Genomic DNA, 19,967 nt, shown 5'->3' with positions numbered 1-19,967 from the left:
TCTCCTATAAGCCTCTAAGGATAGAGATAAGTTGTTTATCTACACAAGTGGAAGGAGTTAACACACTTGGAAGTGCTAGTAAAATGACAGGTCTGAAAAAAAGAAAAAGAAAAAAAGAGGAATTGTACATAACAGGTATTCAGAGAAAGGTGGGAAAATGTATGTGGACTAATAGAATTAAGTGAACATAACCCGGAGAACAGCACAAAACAGGAAAATCACAATGGAAATGAAGCGCCCAAAGACAGTCACATTGTAATTGTGATGACTAAGCTTTGAGATTAGCCCAAGACAATTAGGAAATGAAGCTTGCCTTCCCACTCTGTGGAGATGGGGAACTGTGGGAGCAGAATGTCACACAGGTAGTAAATGTCTGAGGCCATGTGAACTCAGGGCTTCCTGACTCCTAAGGCTCTACCCCCTGACCACATAGTTGCCTCTTAGACAAAATGGGTTAAGCGACTTTCTCAAGGTCACACAGTAAATATCTGAGGCCATTTGAACTCGGGTCTTCCTGCCTCCAAACCCAGCATTCTGTCCACTGAACCATCTAGCTGCTCCCCCTTGCTGAAGTTAGTAAATGACTATTCCTGTCTTCACAAGGGAATCCTGTGATGACAGCAAAGATGCATCCATGATCAAGAGCTTGGTACCCAGACCAGACTTTCCGCATGCTACCATTTGCATGAAGGACAAGACTGCTACCCTGAAGGTGGAACAATTTTTGTTTTCAGTCTCAAGAGAGGTACCTACTGAATGCCCAAGAGTGCCTTTGCTTTTTCTCTGGAGATGCAGGCGTGGCATCTACTAGGACCACATCAATCTAAACAGTGGAGATATATATATACATATACATATATATGTATAAATATATATAAATATATATAAATAAATATATATATATATATATATATATATAAATATATATAAAGAAATATATATATACATATGTGTGTGTGTGTGTGTGTGTGTGTGTGTGGCTGGACTGAAGATCACAGCCTCGCTTGAGAGGCAGGCTGATCTTACTTCCAACCCCTCCTAAAGGCATCCTTCTCCGAAGCCCTCTCTTAACTCCTCATCTTTTCCCTCCTTCCTTCCTGGAAAGTGGCTCCTCACTGTTCAGCCCCAAAACCTCTAGCCACTGCCAGGGAGCCCTGTTTAAAAGCAAAACTCCAACTCCAGCACCAGAGTGAAGCCTCTGCACTTTTTATTCCTAGACCTACTCAGCTCTGGTCCTTTGTATACTGCACCCTGAGGTCTATGAAGGTCTTTCCACCTGACTGACAATGGAAAGATCCTCTATTTTTTGTCTTCAAATATAAGCTCCTTGAGGACAGCCTTACTTTTCTAAATATATTCCCAGTTCCTTTCATAAACGTCTAATGAATGCTTTCCCATTCATTGTTTGTTCCTCATTCATACAAAGTAAACAGAACCCGGAGAATCCAGACTGTGACTGCAATGGTGGCAAGGAAAAGAAGACACTCTCTTAGGGAACAGAAGAAAAAGGAAGCAGAGTTTGAATTAAAATGGCTAATGTTTGTCCAGGGAAACAGATCATCAAAAAGGCTTGCATCCTCTCTACTTGTAATCACTCAAACGTGTTGGAATGCTCTCAGGTCCTGTTGAAGAGAGAGTCACTGAGACTTTCTCTGTAGCCCTTGGGAGCATTATTGAAGCCAAAGCGGTGGGCCTGAGATTTAGCAAGGAGCTAAACACAGGCCATGGTATAGGAAAAGGACCAGAGTTACGTGGGATGATTTTCGGGTTTCCTTGTGGGGGTTGGAGATCTAGGGTAAGTCTTGCAAGATAAAGGCACAGGGTGAGGAATGTAAAGGACACATAATAATGAAATCCCATTCCCCAGGAAGAGGGTTGGGAACAGGGAAATTTATGTTCCCCCAGGATGAGGGGTGGGAATAGGGAATTTGATGGTTCAGGATAAGGGGAAGTTGTGGTAAAGGGAAACTTTAGGGCACCAAGGGATTCACAAAGTCAATCAATGTTATTTTAACTCTCAGGGCACTGTTTCTATCCACATCGGTCCTGACTGCAGAAAGAACCAGACCCTAAATATCCCATCGACTTCATGATGTGGTTGAGGAGCTAACCATAAATTGCCCTTGAGAGAGCAGGAATAAGGCAGTAAGGACTCAGAATTGGTCGGATGACTGTGATGGGGTGTTTGAATGCATGTGCTTGGACCCTAATTCTAAAATCACATCTCTTAATAATCACATTTCTCTGACCTCAAAACACTATCTCAGGCAGTCTCCCTCCAGCTCAAGGACAGCCTGTCCCAGCACGAACCGTTATCTCCCTTCCTGCCATAGTAGCCAGCTGCACCTATAGAATTTATCACTTAGAGACAGCTGCATACTGACTAGACGAGCTGTGCACTGGATCATAGCAACATTTATTACTCACTGACCAGTCATATGTATCTTCTGCTTAAATGTATGTGAGCTCCTTTACATTAATCTTGTCTAACAAGGTATTGATGGCAGAAGTATGATTTTTTCTGGTGAACCCTTACCATTGGTTGCCTTAGTGACGTTTCAGACTTAAAACCACACCTCCATATAGCCCTGCCTTGGGCTATTTCCCGAAGAATATTGGGTAAAATACCTGCACAGTAGGTACCAAAATCTTTAAAACTGACCACTCCCTAATCACTCCCCAAAATACCTAGTTAGCATATTTGGCACACATCGTACTATACAATGATTTATACAAAGTTTTCTATAACTCTTTTAAATGGCAAGTTCCCTAAGAACTCTTGCCCACTGAAAAGCATAATAATAATCAACTTTTTTGCCTACTTGATTTAAGACTGCTTGAATCCAGCGAATTCTTTCCAGACTAGTTGACAGGGACCTCTAGCGGTTCCTATACCTTTCTTGACCCTCATCATATTTTTGGCGACTCCTCCAGGGCATAGTCAGACATCTCAAGTCTTCTCCAAGTCAAGGGGAGCTGTCTTTTCCCTTCAGCTTCCTAAGCTTTCCCCTCTCCTTGCCCTATAGTTGAGGTTCACCCCATCAGCACTTACGAAGTCTTACCGGGGTTCAGGCAGAGCCTCCAACGGGCTCTGGCATTCTTCCCTGAAACAAGAGATGCCTTGTGAGGTTCAGTGCACTTTCTCTCCCTTAGGACTCCTGGAGACGATTGACTGTCGGCACTGTTGGTACTCTTTCCCCCTTTTGCCTATCCTCCTAAAGCTTACGGGCAGAAAAGATGCACCAATCTCCTCCTATACCTCGAGACTTCTCTCTAGGCACTCTTGGAAAAAACTTGGTCTTCAAGACCTCAACAAAAAGTGTCTTATGTTCTTTTGCAGCACTGCCTGGCCTCAATACATTCTGGAGGATCAGAAGCAATGGTCTGGTGGTGGAACCCTAAATTATAACACGGTCTTACAGCTACATCTCTTTACCCACAGGGAAGGGAAATTTAGAGAAGTTCCCTACGTCCAGGCTTTTATGACTCTGTCCCAGAATCCAGACGTCTGGAAGCAATGTAGGATGCTCCTAGTTAAACTTCAACCAGCAAAGGGGAATCAGAATGAACTTCACATACTTGATGATCCCCTCCTTTCAGAACCCCAGCTTTGGCTCCTGGAGCGCCTACACAATCTCACAACCCCCTTGCCACTCCATCGGCCCCTCCCCTTCTTCCTCCCCTTCCAAACCATATAAGGAAATTAACAGACTCCTGCAACTAATCCCTCCCCCTTACCTGCCGGTGCCACTTGCCCATTGGTCTCCGAAACCTACACTTTCAGGGAATTCACCACTGGCAGCACTCCCGAACTACATTTCCCAGGAGCCTCTGATATTAGCAGAACCGCCTGCTCATTGGTCTTCTGGGCTTCTGCACCCAGACTCCATTACCCAGAATCCTTCGTTCCCGTGTCCCCCTCTCACTAGTCAGGGAACTCTTTACCTTACCCCAGTCCAAAGCTCCTGAATCCTCCTTTCCCTCCAAGGTATTCCCATTAGGGAAAATGGCAGATACCACTACAGGAACGATTCGGGTGCATGTTCCCTTTTCAATGGCTGATCTCGCCCAGGTTAAGGAAAAACTTGGTCATTTCTCAGAAAACCCGACTAAGTTTACAGAGGGCTTTAGAGCAATCCGTCTCCAATTTAAATGATCATGGGGAGGCTCAAATATCATTCTTTCCACTTGTTGCACCGTTGAGGAGAATAAGAGTATCTGGGATTCAACCCAGAGGTTTGGGGATAATCTGACTGTACCCACACCCACCAGGTACACTCTGGGAGCCACAGAGGTCCGGTTGTGGATCTTGGATGGAATTATCAAAGGGATGCAGACAGGGAAAAAAGGGACCATATGTTGTTATGCCTAATAGAAGGAGTACAAATGGGAATTAAAAAGACTGTGAATTATGACCCTCTCAGAGAAATTACCCAAGGAGCTTATGAAAGCTGAGCCCTCTTCCTAGGATAGCTAGTGGAAGCCTTAAAGCAATTCTCTAACCTGGATTCCAAGTCCCCTGAGGAAGCAACTATTGTGGGCATGCATTTTATTGGCCAGTTCACTCCACACCTTCAGCATAAATTTAGGAAGTTGCCCATGCGACCCCAGGCACCCCATCAGCTGGACTGAAAGATCTGTGAATGATTCAGTGTCACCACAGCAGGAGGCCTGTAGACCTGTAGAAATGTATATTTGGTGGCTAGAACTTGCCTCCCCAAGGTCATTTAAAGTCATTATCAATAATTCTGATAAATTCTTAAATGGCTTATCCACCAGATTTGTCAATGTCACCAAGGTGGAGGGATAATATATTCAAATACAAACTCAGGATTCAAAAGAATGTCAATGAGCTGGATGTAATGGGATTCATTTTGATGCTGAAAAATGTAAAACTGCATAGTTCAGCTTCACAGGGATAAAATTAAGGATGTTGGTCTTTAGATGGCAATTCTTCTCAAAAAGATCTGGCAGTTGTAGAGGATTCTAGTGTGAAAATGATTTTTAGTTGTCAAATCCAAAAACCTTTCTCAGTCGTGATTCTCCTTGCCCTGTACACAGCCTTGGACACTCGATCAGTCCATTCTCCTTGATTATCTCTTCTCTCTAGACTTTTGGTTCTGTCTCTCCTTTTCCTCTTACCTATTTGATCATTCCTCAACCCAAATTATGACCTGTAACCATGGGCATCTCTCAGGATTCTGCCCTGGGTTCTCTTCTCCTCTACTATTTACTTGTTAATCTCATCACCTCCAGAGTAGATTTAATTAACGTAGAGATTAATTTATCTCTATGCTGACAATTCTCAAGTTTACCTTTCCTGCCCAAATCTCTGTGCAGAAATGCTGTTTCACCTTTGAGGCCTCTCCAGTTGCAAGACATTTGCAAAACAGAACTCATTATCTTTTCCCCAAAACCTCCCCCATTCCTACCTTCCCTATTATTGTAGACAGCAACAACACCTTCCCATTCTCTTTGGCTCACAACCTACGAATCAGCCTGGATTCCTCACTGTCTCTCATCGCCACTCCTCTTTTCCACCACATCCAAGCTCTTGCCAAGGCCCATAGATTTCACCTTTGCAACAACTCTAGAGTATGCCCTCTTCTCCCTTCCCAAGCAGATTTTCATGAACTTATGTCTACATTGTTGCAGTGGTTGCTTGCCTCTTCCCACTACAATTCATTCTCCATTCTAATTCTAGGTTGTTAATTAGTTAATTGGTTCTGGACTTGAAACCTAGGGCAACCCGCTGGAGGGACATCAAAGAAGTAGCCAGTGTAAAAATATAGATCAGGTACGGAGGAGGTAGCTGTATTCCTATCCAGATAAGAGTATGCTGAACCAAAAAGAATCATAGAATGCCTACAATAGAATATATTCTAGTTCAGCCAGTCCAGGAGTTAATATTCAGACCTTACTGGAATAGTAATACCTACAGGAGTATAAACTACTCTGGTGGAGGTAACACTTGTTATCTATATTTCTTAAGTATAAAAATGCACACATTCAAGGGTAAGTTGAATTGTTCTGTTTCCATCAGAAAAGCTTTCCCCATCCCTTCTTGAAATTCAACTGGTGTGAAAACTCACCTTCATTTTGACTGATTTAATTTTTCTTACTAGCTGCTGCAGAATGGTGTTTAAAAGAGATGTATATTTATATATATTTTTAAAGTTTCTAACCTATACTCCTTGTGGATGCTTGTACAGGAATTTCTACCATGCTAGCCTAATAAAGGCTTCTTTTGCTTTATCTCAAGACTCTTGCTGAGGTGTTATCCCAGACTTATAATGACTCCTTAGGGTCAACTTCAAATATTATTTCCACCACACCCATGATCTATTCCTATAGACGCAGATTCCAAGGATGAATTGGAGTTCTGAGGGGGTGTACTATCTCTATAGTGTATTCAAGGAGTTCCAGTCCATTAATTAATTAGAAGGCTTTTGTCATCTGACAAAATATGAATACATCTGAGTACATCATCTGAGTACAAAGACCTGAGTCTTCATGGTCTACAGAAATTAGTTACACGATATCTATATATGTTCTGGAGGCAATTGGGGAGGGTGTGTGTGTGTGTGTGTGTGTGTGTGTGTGTGTGTGTATGTGTGTGTGTGTGTGTGTGTGTGTGAAAATAGCCTTGTATTTGATTGGAATGCCACTATATCACTTTCTAAGTCGGGGACAGGGTGGGTGTGCACAAGGGATGCTACACATGAATACTTTCCCTCTAGGGGTAGCTAGGTTGTGCAGTGGATAAAGCACCAGTGCAGGAGTCAGGAGGACCTGAGTTCAAATCTCACCTCAGACACTTGGCACTCACTAGCTGTGTGACCTTGCCCAAGTCACGTAACCCCAATTGCCTCATCATGGGTCATCTCCAGTCATCCTGATGAATATCTGCTCACTGGATTCAGATGTGTGTGTTCATCATTCGTTGCCGAACTAGACCATGCAATCAGAGAAATAATGACCTGACTTGCACTTGACTTTGTTTTGCACAGTGTGCAGGTCACCAGCCTCACTTCTCCTCCAGAGCCCTCTGAATCCAGTGACCAGATATTCATCAGGATGCCTGGAGATGACCGGGGATGAGGCAACTGACTTGCCCATGGTCACATAGCTAATGAATTTCAAGTGTCTGAAGTGAGATTTGAACTCAGGTCCTCCTGATTCCTGCAGTAGTGCTCTATCCACTGCACCACCTAGCTGCCCGTATGCAACATGATATGGCTCTACACATGCATACCTTTTAAACATATTTTATATTAGTTATGCTGCACAGAAAAAATTGCAATGAAGAGAGAGAACATGAGAAAGAGAAAACAACAGAACAAAAAAGGAAAATAGATTGCTTTGATTTTCATTCCAACTCCACAGTTCTTTCTCTGGATATGGATGGCATTTACCATCATGAGTGTTTTAGAATTGTTTTAGCTTCTTGCTTTTCTGAGAAAGGCTAAGTCTATCAAAATCAGTCATCTCACACTGTGGCTGTTATAGAGAACAATGTTCTCCTGCTTGTTCTGCACACTTCACTGAGCATCAGTTCATTTAGGTGTTTCCAGTATTTTCTGAAATCTCCTTGCTTATCATTTCTTATAGTACAGTAGTATTCATATACATGTGTGTGAGTGTGTGTGTGTACACATATCTATGTGCGCATGTATACATGTATATGTATATACATATATGTGCTTACATATACATGAATATGTGTATGTACATGTGTGTACACACATGTAATATATGTGTGTTTATATACATTTATTCATTCATATACCACAGCTTGCTCAGCAGTTCCCCAGTTGATGGGCCTCTCCTCAATTTCCAGTTCTTGGCAACCATAGGAAGAGGTGCTATAAATATTTTTGTACATGTTGGTCCTTTACCCGTTTTTATTATCTCTTTAGGATACAGTGCTCGACGTGATATTGCTGGGTCAAAGGGTATGCACATTTGTTATAGACCTTTGGGCATAATTCCGAATTGCTCTGTAAAAAATAATTTTTTTATATTCATTTTTATAACTTTCAGTTCCAGATTCTCTCCCTTCTTCCCTTCCCACCACCCATCATTGAGAAGGCCAGCAGTTCTATATAGGTTATACATGTGCAATCTTGCAAATCATTTCCAAAAAAATCAATATATATATATTTTATACACACACACACACACACACACACACACACATATATATATATATATATATTATATATATATATATATATCAGGTACATAAGGCTCATTCAATAATAAAAAAAATTATAAGCAAAATTAATCATATCAATAACAAAACCAACATGCAGGAGATAATTATTCGAACAGATGAAGAAAAAACTTTGACAAAATATAACAACCATTCTAGTTAAAAACACTGGAAAACATGGGAATAAAGAGAACTTTTCTTAAAATGATAAGTAGTATCTAAAACAGGGAGGAAGTATTATTTGCAGTGGAAATAAGCTAAAAGTCTTTCCAATAAGGTCAGGATGAAGCAAGGATGTCCATTATCACCATTACTATTCACTCTTATACTAGAAATAGCAATAAGCTATAGCAAGAAATTGACCAAATAAGCTCAGGCAATGAGGAAACTGATAATACGATGGCTTAGGGAAACCTAGAGAGTTAACCAAAAAAACTGTTGATAAAAGAGAATAGAAAATAACCACACACAAATCATCAGTATTTCTCTCTATCACCAAGAAAATTTCAGTAAGAAGAGAAAGATAAATGTCATTTAAAATAACAACAGATTGTATATATGGGAGTCTATCTGCCAAGAAACACACAGGAATTACTTGAACACGATCATAAAATCAGTTTCATACTAGCAAAAACAAATCTTAAAAAACTGCAGAAATATTCATTGCTCATGGATAGGTGAATGCAACATAATACCAAAAACAATACTGCCTAAATAAATATATTTATTCAGTGCCATATCAATAAAAGTACCAAAGAATTAATATGCAGAGCTAGAAAACAAATCATTAGAGGCACGAAAAGTCAAGAAAATCAAGGGAATCAAAAAAAAAAGCCAAAGAAGGGGGGCCTAATCAAGAGCAGATCTCAAAATATACTATAAAGCTGTAACCATAAAAAAAATTTGGTATCACATAGGGAAAAAAGTGGCTGATGAATAGAAGAGATTGGGTACATAATTTATAGAAGAAAACGTGAATAGTAAGTTAGTGATTGATAAACCCAAGTGTCTTAGCGATTGGGGCAAGTATTCACTATTTGTCAAAACTATTAGGAAAGCTGGAAAGGAATTTAACAGAAGTCAGACATAATCTAACTTCTCATACCATTTACAAAGATAAGCTCAAAATGGGTATATGATTTAGACAGAAAGGGTGATTTCATAAGCAAATTAATGGAGCATGTAAGATATCATCTCTCAGACCTATGGATAGAGGAAGAGTTCATGACAGAACAAGAGAAAGAGAAGGTCATGGGAAGGATACAACTTTTATTACATTAAGTTAAAAAGGTTTTAATGCAGTTAACATTAGAAGAAAGCAAGAAACTGGAAAAAAAATATCTTCACAGCAAGTCTTTGTGATAAAGGTCTGATTTCTCAAGTATATCAGAAACTGAGACAAATTTCTAAGAATAAGAGCCGTCATCCAATTGGCAAGTTAACAGGCAGTTTTGAGGGGAAGATATCAAAGTTACTAATAGTCATATTTTCAAAAAAATCACTCTTTGAATTATTAATAATTAGAGTAATGAAAATTACAACAATTCTGAGATACCAACTCACACCTATCAGATTGCCTAACGGGACAGAAAAGCAAAATGACAAGTGCTGGAAAGGATGTGGGAAAATAGGCATGTTATCCATTGTTGGTAGAGATGGGAACTAGTGAAACCTTTCTGGAGAAAAATTTGGAAAACTTCTTAAAAGCTGGAAAACAGTGCATGCCCTTCAACTCAGCAATACCACTACTACATCTACATCCTCAAAAGATCAAAGAAAAGAGGGAAAGTACCATATATACAAAACTGCTTACAGCAGATCTTTCTGTCAGGGCAAAGAATTGAAAGCAGAAGGGATGGCCATTAACTGGGGAATAGCTGAACAAGTTACGGTACAAAAATGTGGTATATTTCCAAAAAATCTCAGAAGACTTATATGACCTGATGCAAAGTGAGGTTAGCAGAATGATGAGAACAATTTACACAGTCACAATAATGTAAATATTTTTGTTGCTTTTCCTTCATTTTTTGAAGAGGACAATGACATCACAAGTTCATATTTTGACTTGCTTGTGAACTGTGAATTGATTAACTCCTCCAGAGTTCCTCAAGTCCAATGACAGCACAGAAGTCAAGATGATTGGTCTTTCCCCAGTATGCAGTGGATGACCATGGTGTCTTTGATGTCTGACCAAGCTCTAAGTGCTCCACAGCACGTGCTTCAACCACCTTCATGGTCATTGAAACTGCCCATCCTCAGGGAAGTCTTCATATTCTTGAGGTAGATATCTCTTTAATTCCCTGACAGGTTTGACGTCTGTCAGTTACCCTCAACCTGGTTTAGCCAGTCTGGGAGATGGTTTTATCAAAGCATGGCCATTGGGCATGCTGCAGCTTCTTCAAACCAAAGATGAGAACCACCCACCTGTGGCAATGTAAATATAGCTAAGCAAAACTTAGCAACTCTGATCAACACAATGACCTACCAAATTCCAAAGGACTTATGATGAAAAATACTATTCACCTCCAATTAGAGAACCGATGGATTCAGAATTTAGATTGAAGCATATTATTTCTCATTCTTTTTCTTCTCGAATGTGGAAATTTGTTTTGCATGGCTTCACATTTGTAATGGGCTTTATATTTCTCATTGGGTGGGAGATGAGTGGGAAGCAGGATAGAAGTCCCACTGAAAATAGAATTTAAATGTATATATGTAATTTTACGCATTCCATATTTAAATTCAACTTTGTTTTTAATTATTAAAATTTTGATCTTTTTTCATAAAAAGAAAGTATATTCATATAATGAAATCTAGGAACCGAAACAGGAGAAGAATAGGGGAAACAAAATATTTGGGAGACAGTCAACACAGGGAAAAACAAAAGTGATGTTATTATTGGACCTAGTCTGGCAAGTGTCTTAGATTAAACGAAAGTAGATTTCAAAGGATTCAGAGGAAACACAGGAAAGTAGGATCCCACAGAGTAAAATCTTTTAGGGGAATTCTTCTCAGGAGGGATGGGAGATGTTCAAGAATGAAATTCTGAAGACAAGAGGAAAGCATGCCAATGAGAGGAAAATCAGATTTGTTTCAAAAGAGTGATGTGGGTGCATAGGAAGCTCAGATTACAGTTTTGGCTTAATCAAGAAAAGAACATAAAATGTAGAGAATGTTAGGTAATGAGAATGAATATGAATGGTCTTGTAAAAATGTGCTTTTCAGTGTTCTGATAAGGCAAGAAGGCAAATATTCCAGTACTAAATTGGTAATACCGTATTAATAATGTTTCAGTACAGATAATGTTGACCCTTAGATTTTTAATACAAATTTTGTATTAAGTGGACTGAATATTTCATAGAAATTGACTGAAAATGTCATGCTAATTTGCCTGATGTGGACGGAATTCATGAATTATATTGATATGTACCCATATTATGTCATAATTTTGTAAAGAAATCTCACCCGTTGTAGGTGAGAATAAGCAAGGGTTTTGTACTGCCCCTTTTTCTAAACTTGGAAGAAAGATGCAAACAGCAAAACATTGCCAGCCCTCAGGGTGCTTAGGGAAACAGAAAAGGAAGCTAAAGGGGCTGGGCGAGTAATACTAAATGGTAGAAAAAATCCAGGAGGTGCAGCCTGGAATACAATGAAGACATGTTGGACCTGGTCAACCTCGTTCAAATGGAAACCCTAGAAGGAACCAGCCAATGTGAGGAAGACTTAGGGTTTTTGCCCTGTGACAAGTTCAAAGATGAAGTGGAGTTGGCTTCCAGTGTGCAGAGCTTTTTGTGGCATGGGTAACTGGGGCAAAGGAAAGGCAAGCAAAGCGTGGGTGGCTCTGCATCCCCAGGACCACCACTGCTCCCCTAGGCTTGGGTAACGGAGTCAGACAATGGAGATAGATGAACCTCACCAGAGCCTGCTTGGAGGGAGTCTTTTTTAAAGCAGGATGGGAGGGAAGGGTGGTGCCCAGGAGATGGCCACCTCCAAAGCCTTGGGTTAAGCTCTGCTGAGCATCTGGGTGGTATAAAGTGCCTGGATCAAGAACATGCACTTTGGGTCAGGGTATAGCTGACCAATTAGTCTGGTCAAGGTGAAGCTCTCATCCCATTAAGGCACTTGCCCCACCTTCCTTTCGATTTTCTTCCTCCCCTTCCTTGCCAGCTTACAGGACAGCCCCAACACACGTGCCTGAAGCAACTACCACCTTCAGTGAGGCCATCATTTTGGGCATGCGTAAAGAGTGTCCCTGTTCCCTGCACTACATTTCCCAGAAGATCGTGGGGCTTACTTTTGTAAGATTTCATGCTGTATATTGAATATAACTGGGCGTGCATGGCCGGAAGCTACCTTGGTGAGTCTGGAAGTTGTGCAGATAGGCTCAGTCCTCGCCCCTCTGCCCTGCGGGCCCTCCTGCTCAGGATGGTGGTACAGCCCTATGCCCAGCCTGCCTTGGAACCCTGTGGGGGAAGCGTGGGGACAGGCAGGGCCGGGAAGAAGTGCAGGCAGCCTGGCTAGCCCCAGCCTGCCAGGTGAAGGAATCCCCGCGGGGGTGGGCAGTGCCCCGTGGATGAAGGGGACCCTCGCTTGCACTTGGTCATTCTCTCGTTCGTTGGCTCATTGGTTCACCAGTTCATTTATTCCTGTAATTGCTCCTCATTCCACCTGTTCAGTTCCTGGGGCGGGGGGGGGGGGGCGTCAGCTTCACTGTGTGTGACATCACCTTCACTGTGCATGGCGTCAACTTCACTGTGTATGACGTCAGCTTCACTGTATGACAACAGCTTCACTCTGTATGATGTCAGCTTCACTGTGTGTGATGTCAGCAGGTTTGAAGGCCACATCAAATGTCAGAGAAGCCTTTCATTCCCGAAGTTTCAGTGACTTTGGAGAAACGAGCCCAAGCCTAACCTGAATGTATTAGACATGCATTTTGATTTATCGCCTTTGAAAGAAAAAAGAAATACGTTTTGATATCTTTTGCTTCTCAGTCATTTCCATTTCCCAACATCAGCCTTCCTCTCTGCCTTGATAGGCATCCCTGAAAACATGTAAGGGAGCGACTGACTGACACAGTGACACAGTCAAAGGTAGTCAGAGACCCACACCACAAAGCGCTGATGTGGAGGCACTTTCAGTGTTCTGTTCTGTTTTCACAGTATTGAGTTTGAATTGCCTTGTTTTCAGCATTGTATTAAATGTACAGGAGGTTTTACTTCACTCTGCATATTTCATAGAAGTCTTTCACGATTGTCTAGTCATCATATTTATCATTTTTATGGATGAATAACCTCTCACATTAGGGTACTTCCCCCAGTCCATTGGTATTTACTTACTCCAGCTCCTTGATATTACAGAAAGTGCTACTGCAAATATGTTGATGCATGTAAGTCCTTTATTTTTGTCATTGACTTCATTGCGGTAGATTGATAAAGGGGCTAGGGATTCAGGAGAGGGCTACAGTGTGAATTTGAATTGGTTGAACAAGGAGTCAGGATGGAAAAAAGAGGAGAGAGTGAACAGTACAGGGAGACAATTGAGGAGTCAAGAAATCAAAGTTCACGGGGTAGGAGAAGAGGAAGTCTGGGAGCATAGTTGAAGAAAAAACGGCAAATTTTGATGTTTAGCTGGGACAGGGTTGTCATGACAGGTGAGGCTGGAGGGAAGCAGAGGGATTTCCTGGCTAGAACTAAATTGAGGTAAAAAAAGGTGGCAGAATTTAGGTGGCAAAGAGTCAAGCTTACATGGGGAGGAAGGAAATCAGAGAGCACCCTAACTGAGTAGAGGAGGGGTACCCAGTAGGAGAGGGAGCAGAACTACTGGGACCAGAGAGATGATGAGGTGAGGGGACTGAGCCAGAGGCTGGGGTCTTAGGTGAGAGCCCTAGTGCGGCTTGGGTAGTGGGCAGCGTCAGGGATTCATGAGATTTCTATGAGGGATTGGGGCTAGATTTAGGCCAGCTAAATGTTGCATGCTGCACCCCAGAGTAGCAGCAGTCATGAGCCCCAGTGAGACCCTTTGGGGAATGAACATACACATCAGGGAAGAAGTGTTTATGTGAGGCATTGAAGGAGATAGTGAAGTGTTAGAAGTGTGTGTGTTTGTGTGTTGGCCCTTCGTTGCCAAAGATGACCATGCCATCAGAGATGACATGACTTGACTTGCCCTTGACGTTGTTTTGAGTGAGGGAGGGCTGTTTAGGTCACCAGCCTCACGAGTCCTCCAGAACCATCTGAGTCCAGTGACCAGATATTCATCAGCATGAGTGGAGATGACCCAGGATGAGGCAATTGCGGTTAAGTGACTTGCCCAAGGTCACACAGCTAGTGAGTGTCAGTGGTCTGAAGTGAGATGTGAACTCAGGTCCTCTTGAATCCTGCACTGGTGCTCTATCTACTGGACAAGTAGGTAGTGCAATGAAGGATGAACACACAAACACAAAGGAGACCTAAAAGGAGTGGTCAAACAGGAAAACCAAAAGAAAGAGCATTGACGAGGAAAGGATGGTGAAGATTATCAGATGCAGCAGAGAGGTCAAAATGTATGAGGACTTTCAAAAAAAGACTATCAAGTTTGTCAATTAAGTCAGCATTGATCATTTTGGAGAGAGCAGTTTCATTTTGTAATGAATTCAGAAGCCAGATTGAAAAACTTGAGGAATGAGAGGAAATCAATGTAATTAGCTTTATTTAATAACTTTTTTGGCAGTTATTTAACTAGGACAACACAGAAATAGTATATTTATTGTAATACTTGGCGCAAAAGCGTTCATTGCTTGGGTTGCTTAATGTCAGAAGTTGCAAAGAGTTGGTGAAAGTGGGAGAGAAGAGAAATTCGTAATCTTTAAACTTCCAGTTCTGAGAGAGAACACGTGACATTCTTAACTTTTTTCAGGTTGATAAAGGGAGAAAAAAGACTGGGAAGAAGCTGATACTGTGAAGGAGCTGTCAGTCTCTTTCACGTCCTTATCCCCAGTTTGACACATTAGACACTTCAGGAATTTCTCTTTACGTGAGATCTGAGACTCTCTCTCTTGGTTGAACTGAATTATTTTAATCACAATGGTAGGAATCATCTACTATATATATTGCTTGCCATATATTCTACATATTTTTTCTGTAATTTCCAGTTTGTTAACTTGGATAAACGGATTTATTTGCTACGCTATATCTGTCCATTGTGAAATAAGCATTTGGTCGGAATGGAGTCAGTCTTGGAGATATGTATATGTGTGTATGCACGTGTATGTATGTGTAGATATAACTAAGTGTATCTTCATACACATGCATTTGTGAATGCACACATGTACACATTGTGTGTGTGTGAGAGAGAGAGGGAGACATACACACACTCACACACACACACACACACACACAGAGTGCTTGGGACCCTCCTTCCCATAAAGGAAGAGTTATCAAAAGTGAAGCTGGGAGGGTGGAACCAAGATGATGGAGTAAAAGGAGCATTCCTGCTGAACTCTCCTAACATTCCACACCAAAAAAAACTTCAAAATAACCCGTCAAATAAAATTTTAGAGTAGCATAGCTAACAAAAGCTCAGGGTGAGATATTTTTCCAGGACAGGACAGCTTACTTAAGAGGGATGAAAAAAGGTCTTTGACATTGGTGTGGGTGGCGTGCAGGAGTGTAGTGGTGTTGCCAGATGTTGGTTTTGAAGGCTGTAGCATTGACTGCATCTTCCTGCATCCCACTACCTTGGAAACCCTAAATATAGAGACTCTAAGAATCATCTGTGAAAACAACAGATTGAAAAAAAATGAGCTAGGGACAGTTCTCCTACTTTCCAGTTTTAATATAAAGCATTCAAAGTCAAGAAAAAAAGCTGGAAAAATGAGCAAAGAACAAATAAAGACCCTGACCATAAAAAGCTGCTTTGGCAATTGTTAAGATCAAGAACAAACTCAGAAGCCATTGGTATAAAAAGACGTGGAAGCAAAGATTCAAAGAAAAAATGTAAATTAGACACAAGCTCAAAAATAATTTCTAAGCCAGCTAAAGAAAGAGCAAAAGAAAAATTATGTTAAAAATCAAGTAAGAATAGTAGAGGAAAAACAGGGAAAGACATGAGAGCGATGCAAGACAATTATGAAAAGGCAAATATTTTGGTAAAAGATGAGCAGAAAATACGAGGCTAGAGGGGGGGCGAAATACCTTAAAAAATCTAATTGACCAAATGATAAAAGAGGTACAAAACTAGGCTGATGGGAAAAAAAAAACCTTTTAAGAAGCAGAATTGCCCAAATGGAAAAAGAGACTTAAAACCTCACTGAAGAAAATAATTCATTAAAAATTAGAATTAAAGAGCAGCTAGATGGTACAGTGGATAGAAGACTTACTTGCCTTGGAGTCTGGAGGATCTGTATTCAAATTCAGCCTGAGACACTTAATACTTCTGTGCCCTTGGATTATTCATTTAACCCTTAATGCCTCAAAAAATAAAATAAAATTGGGCAAATAGAAGCTAATGGCTCCATGACACATCAAGAAACAGAATAAAGCCAAATGAATGAAAATGTATGGAAAAAATGAATATTTAATTGGAAAAACAACTTACCTGAAAAGTTAATCAATGGGAGGTAATTTTAAAAGCCACAAAAAAGAGTCCAAGACACATTTCAAGAAATTTTAAGGAAAATCAATCCTGATATCCTAGAATCAAAAGGCAAAATAGAAAATGAAAAAAATCACCAATCATCTCCTGAAAGAAATATGAAGATGGAACTACCAGGAATATTACAGTCAAATTCCAAAACTCCCAATTCAAGAGAAAAACAATGCCAAGGAAACTACACCAATATATCACAAAGATCATAACACTGTGATCAGGTGGAATTTATAACAGAAATTCAGGAGTGGTTCTATATTACTAGAACTATAAGTGTAGTTGACCTCTCAATAACAAAAAGAACCACATCAATGAATACAGAAAAAGCTTTTAACAAAACACATCTATTCCTATTAAAGACATCAGAAAGCATAGGAATAAATGGAGCCTTTATTAATATGGAAAGTAGTATCTGTCTAAAACCAAGAGCATACATTTGTAATGGAGATAAATTAGAAGCCTTTCCAAGAAGATCAATTGTGAAGTAAAGATGTCCATTATCACCACCACTATTCATTATTATACTGGACATTGTAGCTAAAATAATAAAAGAAAAAAAAATTGCAGGAATAAACATGGGTGGTAAGGAAACAAAACTATCATTCCTTGTGGCTAATGAAGAACTAGACATTCAATTAAAAATCTAATTGAAACAATTAAAACCTCCAGGAAATTTTCAGGAAATAATACTAACCCCAAATACACCATCACCATTTCTAAATATAATCAACAAAACCCAGTAGAAAGAGGAAGAAGAAATTCCACTTAAAATAACTACAGACAGTATAAAATACTTGGAGTCTCCCTGAAAAGACACACTTGCAAAACTGTTTGAATACAATTTTAGAACACTTTTCACATGAAAAGATCTAAATATCCAGGGAACTATTCATTGCTTAAGGGCAGGCTCAGCCAATATAACTCAAATGACAATTCTACTGAAATTAACTTATTTATTCAGTTCCATACCAATCAAATTACCATGTTATTTTAGAGAGTTGGATGAAATAGTAACAAAAATTATGTAGAACAACAAAAGGTGAAAAATATCAAGGAAATCAACAGAAAATACATGCAGAAGGTAACATAGCCATACCGTATTTAAACTATATCACCAAGTGACAATCATCAAAACAATCTGACATTGGGTAAGACAGTAGTAGAACAGTGTTAAAGATTAGGTACGCAATATAGGAAGGTAAATGACCATTGTCATCTAGAATTTGATAAACTCAAAAATTCAAAACTTGGGGACAAAATGTCATTATTTGACCAAAAAACAATTCTGAGAAAACTGGAAAGCAATTTGGCAGAAACCAGTCATAGAAAATATCTCACACTGTGTATGATATCACTGTGTGATATCATAGGCAATTAGGGGAACATGGAAAAAAGTTACCTGGTAGATGAGGGAAATTTTATGACCAAACAAGCAATAGGTAGCTTGGGAACTAAAATGGCTAATTTTGGTTGCATGTAATAAATTTTAAACAAACAAAACTAATGCAGCCCAAATTAGAGTTAAAGCAAGAAAATGGCAAAAATATCTGACAGCAAGTTGCTTCAGAGAAAAGTTTAATTTCTCAAAAATATGGGGAACTGATCCAAATCTATAGAAATAGGAACCATTATCCGGTTGATACGAACAAGTTTTCAGAAGAATAAATCAAAACTCTGAGGAGTCATAAAAAATGCTCTAAATCTAATGCTCCAATCTAATCTAAATGCTAATAATCTGAGAAATGCAAGGAACAAGTCTGAGATGTTTCCCAGATTGGCTAATATGAGAGAAAGCAAAAATAATAGATGTTAGAGGGGATGTGGAAGAATAGTTACACTGAGGCACTGTTGGTGGAGTTATGAAATGGTCCAACCTTTCTGGAAAGCAATTTGGAATTATGACCAAAGAGCTATCATCCCGTACATATTCTTTGACCCAGAAGTACAAGTACTTATTCTATAACCCCAAGAGATCAAAGGAAAAGGAAAGTAGTTTATATATACAATAATATTTGTAGCTGCTCTTAAGGCGGCAAAAAATTGAAAATTGAGAAGTTGCTCATCACTTGGGGAATGATTGAAAAAGTTATAGTATATGACTGTGATAGAATACTATTGTGCTATTAGAAATGATGAGCTAGATGGTTTTAGAAAAATCTGGGAGCTGATGAAAATGAAGTGAGAAGAACTACACAGTACTGTACACAGTAATGGCATTATTGTAACATTAATCAACTGTGAAAGACTTGGCTACTGTAATTAATATTGTGATCCAAGGTAATTCCAAAAGTCCCACGATGAGAACTGGTACTCACCTCTAGAATGAGAACTGATTAATTATGAATGAAGATTGAAGCACGTATCTTTTCACTTCATTTTTCTTGCTTTTTTACAACATAGCTCATGTGAAAATGCTTTACATGGTTTCACTTATATAATTGGTATAATATTACCTTCTCAGTTAGTGGGGGGAGGGGATTGAAGACAGGGGGAAAACTTTGAACTCAAAATAATATTTTTTAAAAAGAGTACTCAAACCTGAAAAGTATTTCCCCTAGACTTAAGTATTTAAGGAAGAAACTATAAATCTTAACCCTTTCTAAGACGAGCAGAGTGGCCAGCTACTACCTCCAATTTCCTGCTTTCTTTCTTGGCAAGAATCCAAGACTCCTTGGAGAAGGATGGAAGGATGACATTCTAGAAATATCTACTTTTGCCTCCCTGAAAGTCACATCGAGACAGACCCGCATAGACACTCATAACCTACATGGGTCAACCAAAAAGAACCAATACCCTCTTACACTAGATTTTGGTGAAGGGTTTGATAAACTATCTCATGCTGTTCTTATGGAGAAGATCGAGAGCCATAGTATAATCAGATGGCATAGCTAAGTTGAGAAGTCATATTGGATGACTTTGGAACTGGTTGAATGGCATCCCTCAAAGAATATTTATTAATGAGCTGACGTTAACCAGGAAAGAATTCTCTATTAGCATGTCCCATGCATCTTTGCTCAGTTTGTTTAACCCTTTTGTCAATGACTCAAAGATATAGATGGATATGATTAATTTTTAGATTATTCAAACTGTGTGATATAACCAGCATAATGTAAGATAAAATATT

Source organism: Notamacropus eugenii, chromosome 2 (genome assembly GCF_028372415.1).
Source record: "Notamacropus eugenii isolate mMacEug1 chromosome 2, mMacEug1.pri_v2, whole genome shotgun sequence".
Lineage (NCBI taxonomy): Eukaryota > Metazoa > Chordata > Mammalia > Diprotodontia > Macropodidae > Notamacropus > Notamacropus eugenii.
This window is presented reverse-complemented; position numbering follows the sequence as displayed.